The 14,471-nt window shown below is 50.0% G+C and overlaps 1 protein-coding gene across 2 annotated transcripts in view; it reads right to left on the bottom strand.

Annotated features, from left to right (window-relative positions):
• The window catches only part of MAP3K2 (mitogen-activated protein kinase kinase kinase 2), an 83,925-nt gene extending 82,407 nt beyond the window's left edge, over window positions 1–1,518 (bottom strand). For both annotated transcript variants that reach the window (XM_044769203.2, XM_044769205.2), the window contains exon 1: window positions 1,382–1,518. The gene's annotated coding sequence lies outside the window, so the exon portion shown is untranslated. The remainder of the gene's footprint in view (window positions 1–1,381) is intronic.
• Between the last annotated feature and the right edge of the window lie 12,953 nt (window positions 1,519–14,471).

The raw sequence follows: 14,471 nt of genomic DNA, 5'->3' as shown, positions 1-14,471 counted from the left end.
CTAGATAACCATTCTATAATGATATCATATTCAACATAATTCAAGACTCAACATATGTTTATATTTTTAACCAAACAAATAGATCTGTGCCCTATCCACTTGTTAACTCTATAATTTGACCTTCTATCTACAGCCATTACAAAGACATTCAACTACAAATTTCCTTAAACCTGATAATATACCAGAGAAAATTATAGAGTAATTGGTCACCAACAGATTTCTTAAACATTTGCAACAATGCATACAATTACTCAAAGGAATTTATCAACAATTTCTTTTGTAAAGAGAAAGGTAAAGGCTCTCTACTTTTTCATTAACCATAATCAAAGAAACAGTACACGCCAATGCTAAAATGACAATTGTCGGTTAGTTTATAAACACTGATTAGTCGCTACACACAATTGGAAGAAAAAAAATCACATTAATATTGTAATCACACACAATATTGTACACATTAAATTTTGACACAACTCAGAAATATTGCATAACACAACGCACAAATTACTAAGTGTGTTGCCATTGCCACATAATCCAGCAACAAATTTTGCAATAAGGAAATCTCAAGCAAATAACCCAACTGCGAGTTCCCTGTATGCATTAAGAACAAACTGCACAAGTAAAATTGAAACTTTTCAAGAAATACGCAGTGTTATCAAATATATTTCTTTGTGATAAGAGGGGAAATTTTTCTGTTCAGTCCTACTGCAAAATAGGAAAAGGTGCCAGGAACCATCTTTTAAAAGTAATTGAAAAAAAAACAGAGGCAAGTAAATTATATCTACCTATGAATTTAGAATTTACTCCCAGGAAGAAACTCTGCATCCATCCTCATTTTCCTCAAATATTTATTTTTGCAAGATGCAGAAATACAGTCCTACACAAAAGACATCACATTCAAATCAAGGCCTCTCAGATTACCAGCTGCATGACCTTGGGCAAGTTCCTTAATTTCTCTGAGCCTCATTTTTTCATCTGTAAAATGGGGAGGCCCGTACCCACCTGCCTCATCGGGCTAAGACGAAGCGACACAATGCACGACCCCCGCCGGGCGCGCAGTAAGCGGAAAGCGCTAGCTAAGCGTTCCGCACAGAAAGGAGGGAATCACCCTCACCAACAGACGACCACGCCGCGGCCGCGCACAGACGAGCCCCGTTCGCTTACAGCAGGTAAGAGCCCTGGTCTCCCAGGGACCAGCAGCAGTCCCCCCGCGAAAAGCCCTGCCGAGAGCGCGTCTGACAGCCACCGGCCCAGCAGTCCGTCCACTTCGCTCAGACCGGCCTTCAGGACCGGACGCAGGGGGTCCGAGGCCCGCCCACCCGGAGCAGGGCAACCCCCTCGCGCAACTCCCGCTCCCACCCCCGCCCCCCACACGGGCACGTACCGGCCGCTCCGCGGGGACGTCGGCAGCCGCAGGCCCGAGGAGGGGCCGCCGCCTGGAGCCCGCCCCTCCGCCCCCGCGCGGCCTGTCACCGCGCCCCCCGGGCGGGGGAGGCCGCGGCCCGGGGCCGGAGGGGCGCGCGAGCAGTCAGGCGCGGGCCGCGGGCCAGGCCCGTCCCTCCTTCACATGCAGCCCGGGCCGGGCGGGGGCGGGCGCGGACCGTCGCAGCCGGCCGGTGCTTCTTGCCGCCGCGGCCCGAGGCCCGCGGGAAGCTGGGCAGGAAAGGAGGAAGCCGCAGGCCGGGCGCCGCCGGAGGCCGGAGAAGGAGCTGGGGCGGCGACTCCGCGGCTAGGGTGCCGGGCCTCCCGGTCGTCGTCCTCGTCGTCGTCGCCGCCGCGGGCCGCGCGACCCCCGAACGCCGCACCCAGCGGCCGCACCGCCCTCCTCAGGCGCCGCCGCTGAGGGCAGCCCGGCCGCCACTACACACCGACCCGTGACGTCGAGCGTAGAGCGACGCACGTCACGGCCGGCCCCCTCGAGCGCGCGCAGCCCTCCGCCCGCCGGGGGCGAACCCGCCGCGGGCGCGCGCCCGGCCTGGAGCACCGCGCGGAGGCCGAGGGGAGCGTGCCCGCGCCTGCGCAGTGGCTGGCTGCGCCCTTGCGCTTCCGTCGCCGCGCCAGCTCGGTGGTGCGGGGATTCCCAGCGCGGGCTCAGCCCCTGGCCGGCCCCGCCCTTGGCTCCGTGCAGCCGGCTCCGGGCCCCTGCGCCGCTCACGCGCACGCGCACCGTGATCCTCCAGCGTCTGCGGGAGTCTTCGGCGCCGAGGCTCCGAGCAGGTCTTCCGAAGGGTGTCCCGTGGGGCGTCCGGATGCCGAGCGGCGAGCAAGGGGTGGCTACGGCCCACTCCGAGCCCGTGGCAAGGCGTTTGCAGGCGAAAAGCCATCTGCCTCTTAATTTGTGGATCTCCTTTCAGAATTTTTTTTCTAAAGGACTTTGAAATTATTGTCGGCTTGTCACCGAAGCGTAAACCTCCTGCCTGGAGATCGGCCTTCTGAGCTTTACAGGTGTTCTCTGTTTAGTTCTTTCTTCCATTCTAGGTGGGCCCAGCAGGTCTTACTTTCCCAGTTTAGCCGATTTGGAAACCTCGGCCCAGGGAGGGGAGTTCACACTCCACCCCCGGATCTAGGGCAGAGTCTAAAACCCGATTCTCTTCCACGGAATCCTTCTTTCGGCCCCCGTCGCCCACAGGATAAAGTACGGGCTCGTCGCGCTCGCGTTGGAGGTCCTCCGTGTTGTGACTAACCTGCATTGCGATTGCCTTTAACCAGTCCTACTCTTATCCAGAAAGCGTCTTTCCCGCCCCATCTCCTCTTTCCGTCAATACCCCTTACAACTTCCCGTACCATTTTTTCTCTCATTCAATGGCTGCTTGGTTTCTTGGTACATTTTATGGATCCCACTCCCTGCCTGCCTGTTCCAGACCACAACAGTTGAAATGCGAGAGATGGAAGCGGCACCCACCGGGCCCAAAGGTAAGCAACTGCCCTAACTGAGGTGCCCTAGCGGGTCAGGGAAGCTGGCATCCGTGGGGCAGGAACTGAGGGAGAGAGTGTCGTGTAATAACAGAAGACCTGGGTCCCTTTCCTGGAATTTTTATTGCAGACCCATTAGCAGAGATGTCAAAGGTGCCGGAAGGAAGATGTTCATTGACAGGTGTTTGTAGTGGTTAAAGCCTAAAAACAGCCCGAGTGACCATCAGGCTGAGCTGATAAATAACAGTTCATCTGCTCTGCAAAGAATTAGACAGCCAACACGAAAAAGGGCCAATACCGAAGGACCACAAAAATAGAGAGCTAAATAGAAAATCAGTTTGCTCCCACCTGTTTAAAAAGTGGAAGATGTTTAAGCTTATATACACATAAAATCAAGGTCTTTTTTTCTTCTTCTCCCCAAAGCCCCCCAGTACATAGCTGTACATTCTAGTTGTAGGTCCTTCTGGCTCTGCCATGTGGGATGCCGCCTCAGCATGGCCTGATGAGCGGTGCCATGTCTGCGCCCAGAATCCCAACCTTCGAAACCCTGGGCTGCCAAAGTGGAGCACTGGAACCTAATCACTTGGCCACAGGGCTGGCCCCTAAAATCAAGCTCTTTAAGATTCCTTTGGGTTCTAACGTTCTAAGTCTGGTATGCCACAGAAAGGAGAACCTCAATATCCTTGAGGGAGGGATTGTTTTTCACAGTTCCTGGCCTGACCACATAGCAGGCATTCAATAAATGCTTGTTTACTAGGTAATATAGAGATGGATTTTTCTTCATAGCTCTGCTCACTCCTTCCCTTCCTTCACTCACCTACCACACCAGGGACTTCATTCATGCTGGTTCCTTAGAAACACCCACAGGTATGGTAATAATATTGTCTTTTTTTTCTCCATTCCCTTTTTACATTGGTGACCTTTCCTCTTGCTTACACATTAAATCTCTAGCATCCTTGGTTATTTCAGTATATATGATTACAAATTAGTGATCTTGGGATTTTTCTCTTTCTTGATGAAGCCTTTATTCAACAGATATGTTTTGCCTTCCTACTCTGTGCCTGGGATTGCAATGATAAAGTGGTAGACCCTATCACCTCCCAGGAACTCAGAATCTTGTGAGGAGGGCAGACTGGTAAGTGGATCATTATAATACCAAGTGACTTGTCCTGTAGCAGGGATGTGTATGAGGTGCCACAGCAGCAGAGAGGAAGATGTCACAGGTGTGCTCAAGGAATGAGGGAGGACTTAAGAGAGGAGGTATGGTTTGTTAATTTTCTAATGCTGCATAACAGACTTCTACAGACGCGGTGGCTTAAAACAACTCCTATTTGTTAGCTCACAGGTCAGAAGTTTGCACAGCAACATGGCTGGGTTCTCTATTCGATATCACAAGGCTGCAGTCAAGCTGGCAGCTGGGCTGGGTTCTCGTCTGGAGGCCTGGGAAAGGTCTGCTTCCAGCCCCATTCTTGTTGGCAGAATTCAGTTCCTTGTGGTTGTAGGGTTGAGGTCCCCATTTCCTTGCAGGCAGTCAGCCAGGGCCTGCTGTCAGCTTCTAGAGCCCTCCGGCATTCCTCAAAGCCAACAACAGAGAATTTCTTGCACATCAGATCCCCCTCACACATGAATCTCTGTCTGACTTCCTCTTCTGCTCCCAGCCAGAACAAAGCTCTCTGCCTTTAAAGAGTTCATATGATTAAATCAGGCCCACTCAGATCATCTTCAAGTCAACTGTGTTGTACAATATAACCTAATGACAGAAGTGCAACTCACTGCATTCCCAGTACCCAGGGCTATGCAGGCCATGTCTAGCAGTAGGCAGGGCTCTTCCGCCTACCACACACGGTCAGCGGAAACTTCAGTCAGGGCTAGTGATTTGCTGAGAGAAATGAGGATGGAGGAGCGGGCACTCCAGGCAGGAGGAAGCAAGTGTGCACAGTTTGGAAGCGTAGGAAAACATGTCCCGTCCTGGGAATAGCAAGAGTTGCTAGCTTCAGGGTATTGGGAGGGATGCCGGGAGGGGGCAAAGCCAGAGAAGGAAGAGAGCAACCAGGAGATGCGGAAGGAAGAGTGTGGAAGCAGGCTGAAAACCTTGAGTGAGGAGATGAAGTCTGGAGCACAGCAGTGGCTGTGAAAGGGCTAGGAGCACTGTCAGTTGGGATGCCTTCAGCTGCAAGGAACGAGACACCTCACCCAAAACGGCTTAAACACTAAAGTGTATTTTCTCACATAACAAAACTCCAATAGATGGGTCCAGAGGTGTTGAGAGCTGTGAATGGTCATCTCTGCAGTCAGAAGATACCTCAGCTCCAAAATATGACCTCCCACACAGGAAGGAGGAGAAGGATTCACTCTCTCTCTCTCTCTCTCTCTCTGTAATAAACTTTTAATGAACAGTTTTAGACTTATAGAAAAATTAAGACAGTGGTACAGAGAGTTCCCATACACCCCACATCCAGTTTCCCCTACTATTAATATCTTACATTAGTATGGTACATTTGTCACAATTAACCAATACTGGTACGTTACTATTACCTCAAGTCCATACTTTATTCAGATTTCCTTAGTTTTTACCTAATGTCCTGTTTCTGTCCCAGGATCCCATCCAGGACCCCACATTACAGTTAGTCCTCATATCTCCTTATGCGCCTCTTGCTGGGACTTCCCTTGTTTTTGATGACCTTGACACTTGTGAGGAGCACTGTCAGGTATCTTGTAGACTATTCCTCCACTGTGGTTTGTCTGATATTTTTCTCATGATTAGACTGGGGTTATAGGTTTTCGGGATGAAGATCACAGGGATAAAGTGTCATTGTCACCACAGCCTACCAAAGGTACATACTGTCAACATGAATTATGACTGTCGAAGTTGACCTCGGTTGCCTTTTGAGGTATCATTTGTCAGGTTGCTCCCCTCCCTTTCCCCCTTTCCGTACTCTACTCTTTGCACAGTCACTGTGCTCACACCCAAGGAGTTATGCTCCACTGCAGATACTCTGTAGGGGATCTAAGAAATTCCTTGGAATTCTTCTGCATGGGAGATTTGTCTCTTCTTGTTCTGTTACCTATGCCATCATTTATTTAAATTAATATCGACTCAGATATTGGTTTTATAGTTTGGGTTGTAATCCAACACTACATTATTTATTTTCTTGCTCAAATTTTTCCAGGTTTGGCCATTAGGAGCTCCTTCCATTGATTCCTGTGACCCTTTGACATACCCCCATCATTGTGGGGTTTTAATTTTTTAAAATTTTTTGAGCACTTCCTTACTTTCTGGCATCATCAGATACCAGATTCGTCTTGACTATTTCCTGCCCGAATCCTAGAATCAGCCACTTCTCCACGGGACCCTGTTTCCTTTTATTGGAGGATGACATTAGAAACCAAAGTCTGAGGCTAGGTGTGCTTGGGATTCTCTTTTCCCTGAGGACAATCTCACATCAGCCTCCCAGAAGACTGCCCCTTTTGTTTTTGCAGCCAAGTCTGCTACTGGTGCCCCCAAGTTCATTCTTCTCTTTCCACAGTAATCAAATGTTAGCTGAGCATATAGGTCCCCCATAATAGAGTTCATTTCCCAGCCTCCCTTGCAGCTAAATGGGGCTATGTGACCAAGCACTGGCAAAGGGAGTGTCAGTGGAGGTGTCAGTCCAAGAACCTTCCTTGAGAGACCCTTGCTCAAGGGACCACTGCTTTTGCGCCTCTGTCTTCATCCTTTCCTCCATCCTGAAACACCTACAGGCCATCTTGAAGAGTGAGGACAGGGGGTCACACAGGAATGGTGGAGCTGGAAGCAGAACCCCCTTCCCAGTCCGGACCACTTTCTTCTGTACTTTCACATGAGAGAGGGCTAAGTGTCACTGGTAGCTAAACCTACTCCTAATAGCATCACATTGGCTGGAGCTGGGCCACATGCCTGTGCCTGCGAAGGATCAGCGTTACCGTGATGGGTTCAGCCCACAGGAAATTTGCCCCGGGGCTGGGCACACTACCAGGCCATGTCTGGACAGAAATCCAGGTCAGGTTATGAGGGAGCTGAGGGGTGGATGGCTGTTGTGAAGCAGCCAACAGCCTCTGCCCTGAGAAATGCATGGAGTCAGGACTTGGGGAGCTGGAGCGGGACCTCTTAGGCATTCCATGTGCTGTACAAGGACCTGTGGAAAGTCTGTTATTGTTATCCCCAAGGTGGTGGGGTGGAAACTCACTTTGCTGTTTCAAAAAACAAAACATTAATAAGGTAAGTCCTCTGATAAAAAGTCCACAGTGCTTCCGCAACCAAAGAAAAGGCATTTCTGGGATTTCTGCTGTTTGGAATTGCCTCAGAAGTTTTCTGAGCATGGAAAGAGGCCATATGAATAGATTTCTAACAGAGGATTGTCTTGAATCTTCTATGATCTTGATCATCTCTAATTCTTTCATTTATCAGTCGCTAGTACGTATATTTTTTTAAATTGTTTGTTACATATTCTCATTGTATTATACATATTAATATTAGAAAATGTGGAAAACACAAGAACAACATCCCTCCTTCCTTCTGTAGCTCTGTTGCCATCCAGTCTTTTCTGTCTGTGTAGATCTTTGTTGTACTGGTGTTTTTCATTTTTAGATATTCAATAGTTGTGATCATCCTCTACATGCAATTGTGTATCCTGCTTTTTTCACTTACACAGCATAAGTTGTTTTGCTTTATCTTCCCTCATACTTACAAACATAAATTTGAGTAGCTTGTATCTATACTTAAAATTTTAACTTTATTCTAATTTCTTTTTAATGAAAGATGTTCACAAAAGGGATATAGAGCTAATGACGGCTTCTTGGCTGCTGGGGAACACAGTAGAGAGATTTCCTTTTGCCTTAGTGTTTGAGGCAGAATGAGCGAGCCCACGTGGGATAGCAATGCTCACTTCACTCTGAGAAGTGCGACGCATGCAGGGGAGGAATGGCCCCTTCTCATTTCCTTAGCCCTTGTCCCAGCAGGAGCTGATTCTGCTCACTTCCATGATAAATGCAAAAGGAAGATTATAGATTGCTGTTGGGGGAGAACTTCCTATTTTGGAAAAAGACCCACACGTGCTTAAATCATATGGGTTATCTGAATTAATGCATTCTAAGACTTATAGTAAAAGATATGCTTTTAAAACATCAAATTGTTAACAGTAATAACCTGTTTTTTAGAAGTTGGCTGTTTGCTTGGGCCCTCCTGGCGGTCTCTGCCACTGCAGCATCCCCGTCATAGTCCACTCCTAGCTTCTGACTTCTGTGTCTTGACAGCAAAACGAGAATAATCTTTTCTTCCTTTTCTCCTGTTTATATTGTCTTCTTATTCTCTTCCTCTTCCCTTTTTTCCTTCTGTCTCTTCCTCTCTCTTTAATTTACCATGTTTTATTAGTTATCTTTCACAAACATCCTGAGAAGTAGGTCAGCGGGATTATTTTTATTTGCATATGAGGAAAAAGTGGCAGAGAAAGATTGGGTTGCTGTCACCAGGCTCCTGGGACACCTCATGGAGCGGCCCTGCACAGGGGTCCATCTGGCCAGCCCTCCCTGCTGCCCGATGTCTCATGGTCTCTCCCTAATGCTCTGTCCCAGAGCCTCTCCCTGGTGGCCAAATGCCTACGCCACCACTCCGTGCCTTGTGCGTCTCCCACCTCTCCCAGCACCCCAGGTGCTCTACCCTTCAGGTTCAGCCTTGTCATTCTTGAAACCACTGGCTTCCTTCACTCCAAGCCCTGCCAGCCTCGTCTCAGAGCTGGTTTGCAGGACCCTAAGCCCCTCAGGGCGCCATCAAGGGGGCTGACACCAGCAGAGACGAGTAAAGAGTTAGTCATCTTCATCCTTAAGGCTCATCATACTCCTCAACCCAGTGTCATGTAGCTCCTTCTGCAGCTGGTTCCTACAAGTCAAGTCACAAGGGTTGGCGTCCTTTCTTCATCTGAAGGCCTGGTTCTCCATCATGCCTGCCCTGGTGGAAGCTGGCAGGGCCAGCTTCAGTGTCCTGCGAGGCAGCAGTGCTACTGACCCCGTGGCCCCTTCACACAGCAGAGGCTGCTCACACCGTCTCAGACAGTGAGGCCTGTGCCCTCAATCAGCGGCCACCTTGCCATGGCCAGGCTGAACCAGGAAGAACACTAAAGTTGGCAGAGGCCAGTGCCTCTCTTCTCAGCCTGGCTCACTCAGCGTCCTCATCTGGAAGACAGAAAAAAAAAAGGCATCCTGCCCCAGGATTGCAGTGAGCACCGATAGGATAAGCCATGTGAAAGCCATTAGAGACGGATAGCACTTGTCCGTCCCCCCAACCCCCCACCCCCGTGCCCACAAGAGGCCCAGCGCTGCCCCTCCCCTAGTCAGCGGCGGAGCCAGCAGGTCCTTCAGAACGGAGGGTGCCCGAACACCACCAGAAGGCACAGTTATTTTCAGGGAGACCAACTCTGAGATTGTGGCCCCATGTGAGTCACCATCCCTGGAGTTCACTCGGATGATGAGGCTCTTTATGAGCCAGCTGGCCAGTTAGGCTTCGGCACAGCGCAGGGTCTGTGCCAGGAGAAATCTGTGCAGTTTTCTGTTGCAGTGGGAGAGAATCTGCCATCTGGAGCCCCTGAGACCGCTTTTCCCCTGCCACGCCTGCCCCTACTCTCCCTGACCCTCCACCACCATCCTTGCAAACCAGCCTCTCACGTCCTCTTCCCCAGAAGTAATTCACACCAAAGCAAGAAGAGCTCAAAGATGTGACCCCCCCCACCCCCGCCCCAGGAGGTTTATAAATGTATCAGGTTTGTAGAGATATTTCTGAGCCAAGAAACTGCGCTGCCTGATTGGCCTAGTCTAGGTTCCCCCACCCAGTGAACCCAGCGCTTATTAAAGCTTCCCTTACGGGCCGAGGCGAGGTTTTCCTAAGCCCTTCCTTACAAGTCCGGTCTCATGCCCTTGCCTTTCACCTAACCTGCTGCCTTCAAACCCTGTAGCCTGAGGGGGCCTCGGAGTCAGACAGCCCAGGAACTACGAGTATATCTAGAGCCCCAGTCTTGGTTTCTGACTGCCATTCTCCACTGAAAGAGACCAGGGCTGGTGCAGAAGTACAAGAGTCTGGACCATCTTACACTGAGTAAGGAAGTGCTCAGAAAGTCACGGGGGCATGTTAAAAGGACACAGGAGTCAGCCTAAAGGGACTGCCTCTGGCCAAATCAGGGACATGTTGAACATTAAAACAATGGTAGTAGTGGATTATATCCCATATAATAAAATAACTCAGGAAGTATACTGATAGAAGCATACATGAGGAAGAAGGGAAAGCTCTTCCTGACGGAAGAATGCCAGCTGGCAAACGAAAAAGGAATGGTGGAGTTGGGAAATTCAAAATGCATATTCACACCAGTGGGTGAAAGCTTGATGAGGAACAGGAAGCAGTAGCCCCCTTATCCGCGGTTTCACTTTCTCGGGTTTCACTTACCGTGGCCAACTGTGATCTGAAAATATTAAATGGAAAATTCCACAAATAAACAATTCATAAATTTTAAAGTGCAAGCTGTGCTGAGTAGCATGATGAAATCTCACCCCATCCCAACCCGACATGATTCACCCCTTCGTCCAGTGGATCCACGCTGTATGTGCTACCTGTCTGCTAGTCACTTAGTATCCATCTCAGTTATCAGATGAACTGTCTCGGTATCGCAGTGCTTCTGTTCAAGTAACCCATATTTTACTTAATACCACCCCAAAGCACAAGAGTAGTGATGCTGGCAATTTGGATATGCCAAAGAGAAGCCATAAAGTGCTTTCTTTCAGTGAAAAGGTAAAAGTTCTCAACTTAAGGAAAGAAGAACATCGTATGCTGAGGTTGCTAAGATCTGTGATAAATTTTATAACAATATATTGTTATAATTGTTCTATTTTATTATTAGTTATTGTTGTTAATCTCTTACTGTGCCTAATTTGCAAATCAACCTTTATCATAGGTGTGTATATATAGGAAAAAACATAGTACATATAGGGTTCAGCACTATCCACGGTTTCAGGCATCCCCTGGGGGTCTTGGAATGCATCCATCGTGGATAAGGGGAGACTACTATGCATACTCTGCAAGTCTCTCCTCTCGAGTTACTCGTTACACAGGGGAAATGGTACCTTACAGTGGGGAAACCTGGCTAACACCACCTTTACAAAACAAAACAAAACAAATGAGAACCCTGCAGCCCCGCCCCTTAAGCTTCCTGAAGTCACTGCTGAAATGCCCTCAAAGAGTGACCTCTGTCCCTGTGCACATGCTGTGCTCAGCAGCTTGTGTTCAGTGTCAGTCTATGTATGCAAGCTGTGAACCCGAACACAGCTGAATTCAGCCGATGTACACAGCACTATAGTAATTACTGACCAAAGGAGTACTTTCAACTCAAAAATGTACTCAAATATTTCCTCTGGGTGACCACCTGGCATAGAGGTCAGACTTGGCTTTGAATTTCTGCCAAGCTGTGTGAGCTCAGGCAAGCTGCTTAACCTCTCTGAGCTTCGATCTTTCATCTATAAAATGGAGATGATGATAATACCTATTGAATGAACCAACAATTCCACTCCTAGGTATTTCCTCAAGAGAAATGAAAACACATGTCCACACAAAGACTTGTACATCATAGCTGCTTTTTTCATAATAGCCCCAAACTGGAAAACAACCCAAATATTCATCAACTAATTAGCAAAGAAAGGAACAAACCAATGATAACATGAATGAATTTCAAAAGCATTATGCTAAGCGAAAGAAGCCGGGCAAGAAAACTAACGTATTATATGATCCTATTTACATGAAAGCCTCGAAAAGGTAAAACTAGTGGTGAGTGGTTGCCAGGAGCCAAGGGTAAGGGACTGTCTACAGAGGGGTGATGGCAACACTCTATGTCACGAACATTGCGACGGTGGTTGCAAGATTGTATACTTTTGTCAAAACTCATCAAATTGTACACGTAAAATTTGGTGAATTTTATTGCTGAGGAAAAAATAATACAATGTCCTTTTGAGGGTTAACGGGATGATAGATATGCAGCCCCAGGTCCGGTGCCTGAGCAGGAGAGCAGTCCTAAACGAACAGTTGTTACCCTGCACGCAGTCAGTGCATGAGCCCCCCGTGTGCAAGCGGCTGCCCACTCCGGCAGCCGCCCTCAGGGCGTTGTGCAGCTAAACCAACTCACAGGTAAGCGAGGTGTGCAGGCTCAAAGAGAGGTGCCACGGGATCCTGTCGTCATCCTGAGGTTCCAGAGCAGCAGGAGCCCCTCCCGTCCCTGGGCAGTGGGCACGTGCTCCCATCGCAGGAGCCTTCCTCCGTCCTCCAAGGCCAGCTCTGAAGTCATGCCCCCACTTGGCGCGCCCACCCACCCGGAATGGTGACATTCCACCCTGTCTGCAGCCCACACTCCTGCCGCCCGCTCGGCTCAGCCTTGTCCCATTCCTCGCCCAGGCAGACTCCACAGCCACCCTCGAGTCCACACTGCAGTCCGCATTCACTCGGGTCTGGAAGCGCTTCGCCTGAGGATCAAACCTACTGTCCCAGGGGAAGCTGGAGGGAAGGCTGAGGGGCGGAGGGGAGAAGCAAGGAAAAGACCGCAGCACAAGAGCCCTGCGCCGCGGTCCAGCAAGGGATGGCATTGTATTTATGCATGTTGTGTCTTATTGCTTGGCAACCGGGTCTCAGCCTGTGTGCGGGCTGGGGAGGAGGGTCTCCATGTGGGAGCGGGCTGGGGTGACTCATCGCTGCGCACTCTGGCCCCTGGGACTAGGTTCACAGGCACATGTAGCTTCAGGCTGGGTGTGGGCCGTGGCTCGCCTTGCCGGGGGATCGCTGCCTGCCGCAGCGCCACCCTCCCGAAGGAACATGGGCCACAGAGAGTCACACCACCACTGGGCTCCTGGTTCTGCCCGCTGTGTAGCTTTGGGTGAGTCACTTAACCTCTCTGACCTCAGTGTCCTCATCTGTAAAAGGAGAATATGAGATCACATTAAGAGTGACTCCTTATTGGGGGCTTACAACAGCCTTTAAAGATTAACTCCTTCCTTCTCACCCCCTCTCCCCATTTGACAGTGAGGAGACTGTAGTTCGGGGCAAAGTTAACTAACTTTGCTAAAGTCACCTAATTTATACCTGGAACCCAGGTCTGTTGGTACACACCCCCAGATGTCTTTTCACACTGACACCCCACCTCATGTGCTCAAGCGCATGGCCCACCTGAGGGGTGTGGGGACTGTGGTTCTGCAGGGCGCCCCTCGAGGACGGAGCCCGGAGGCAGGGGGAATTTGACCTGCCGTTAGCGCCTGGCTGGCCACCTTCATGCCTCAGCCTGCCTGCTCCCGCTGTCGCTTCCGGCGCTCACTGGAGACCCCAGCTTCCCTTTTCGCTGCCTGAGTCACCTCACAGGGTATCTCCCAAGCGCTGCACGGTGTCAGATTTTGACTGCCAGTTTCCTTAAGGCCACAGGACTGTCTTGTAGGCGTCAGTGGAAAGGATACAAACCTGGCCATGTCACTCCCCTTCTGAGAGCACTTCAGTGGCTCCCACTGCCCATGGGGTGAAGTTTAAACTCTGTTGTGTGGCCAGGCAGACAAGGCTCCATCCTGGGGCCTGTGCGCCTCCAGCCCCTCCTTGTCATCCTCATGGCTCCCTGCTCTCCAGGCCCCAAGTCCTCAGGCAGCCCCAGCTCGGGAGCCCCTGGGGTCCTGCAGGCCTGCAGGCCTTGCAGGATGCCTCCCCCTCTCCTCCTCCTGCAGGCCTCCCCACCAGGCTCTCCTGAGGCACGGAGGCCCTCCCCAGCCTCACTGCCACTCAGGGAGGCAGGTCTTACCTTCCCCATCTGACAGGGGAGGAAACTGAGGCTCAGCAAGATGACTTTCCTAGGATTACACTCCCATCCTGCCAGACCTAGACCCCCAGGCTCCTCTCAGTACCCCCACACCCAGCCTGTACATCTCTGTAATGGCAGGGTCCTCCATGGCGGCTTGTACATCTGCCCCTGGCAGATGAAAACACTCTGAGGGCCAGGCCCTCACACCTCCATCTTGCAGGCCTGCTTCTGCCCGGCACCATCTGTGAGTATCTGCTGGGTAATGGGTCAATGACAGATGAAGGACGAGACACTTACTGCATTTTAAAGAGCCAAGGCCTTCCAACATCAGGAATTTGGGGCTGCTGAATAAGGGCAGAAATCTCTGGCTCAAGACCTTTAGCCAAATTTCATCCAGCTTTTGAGACTTTTTAAAAATCTACTCTTACTATTCAGACCTACTTCTCCCCAATAACTATAAAAATGCAGCACTGTTTTAAAGGTCATATATCAACACATCCTGAAAAGCCCCAGCATTTTGGGCTCTCACTCCCCTTCTGAGGGCCTCACTTTCCCTGTTCACACAATAAGAGGTTGGCCCAGAGGGGTGTTTTTCTAACTGCAGGTCCTGCTGCATTCATTAGTATGTTGTGAAATCAAACTAGCGGGTAATAGAAAATAGAATGTGTCACACATAACAAGAATGAATATTGTGTTGTGAAATTTTGTTCAAGTTGAATATGAGTCTGTATGCTAGGACATGTT

This window comes from Equus asinus, chromosome 4, assembly GCF_041296235.1.
Source record: "Equus asinus isolate D_3611 breed Donkey chromosome 4, EquAss-T2T_v2, whole genome shotgun sequence".
Lineage (NCBI taxonomy): Eukaryota > Metazoa > Chordata > Mammalia > Perissodactyla > Equidae > Equus > Equus asinus.
Note: the sequence above shows the minus strand (reverse complement) of the source record. Positions and strands in the feature narration are given on the sequence as shown.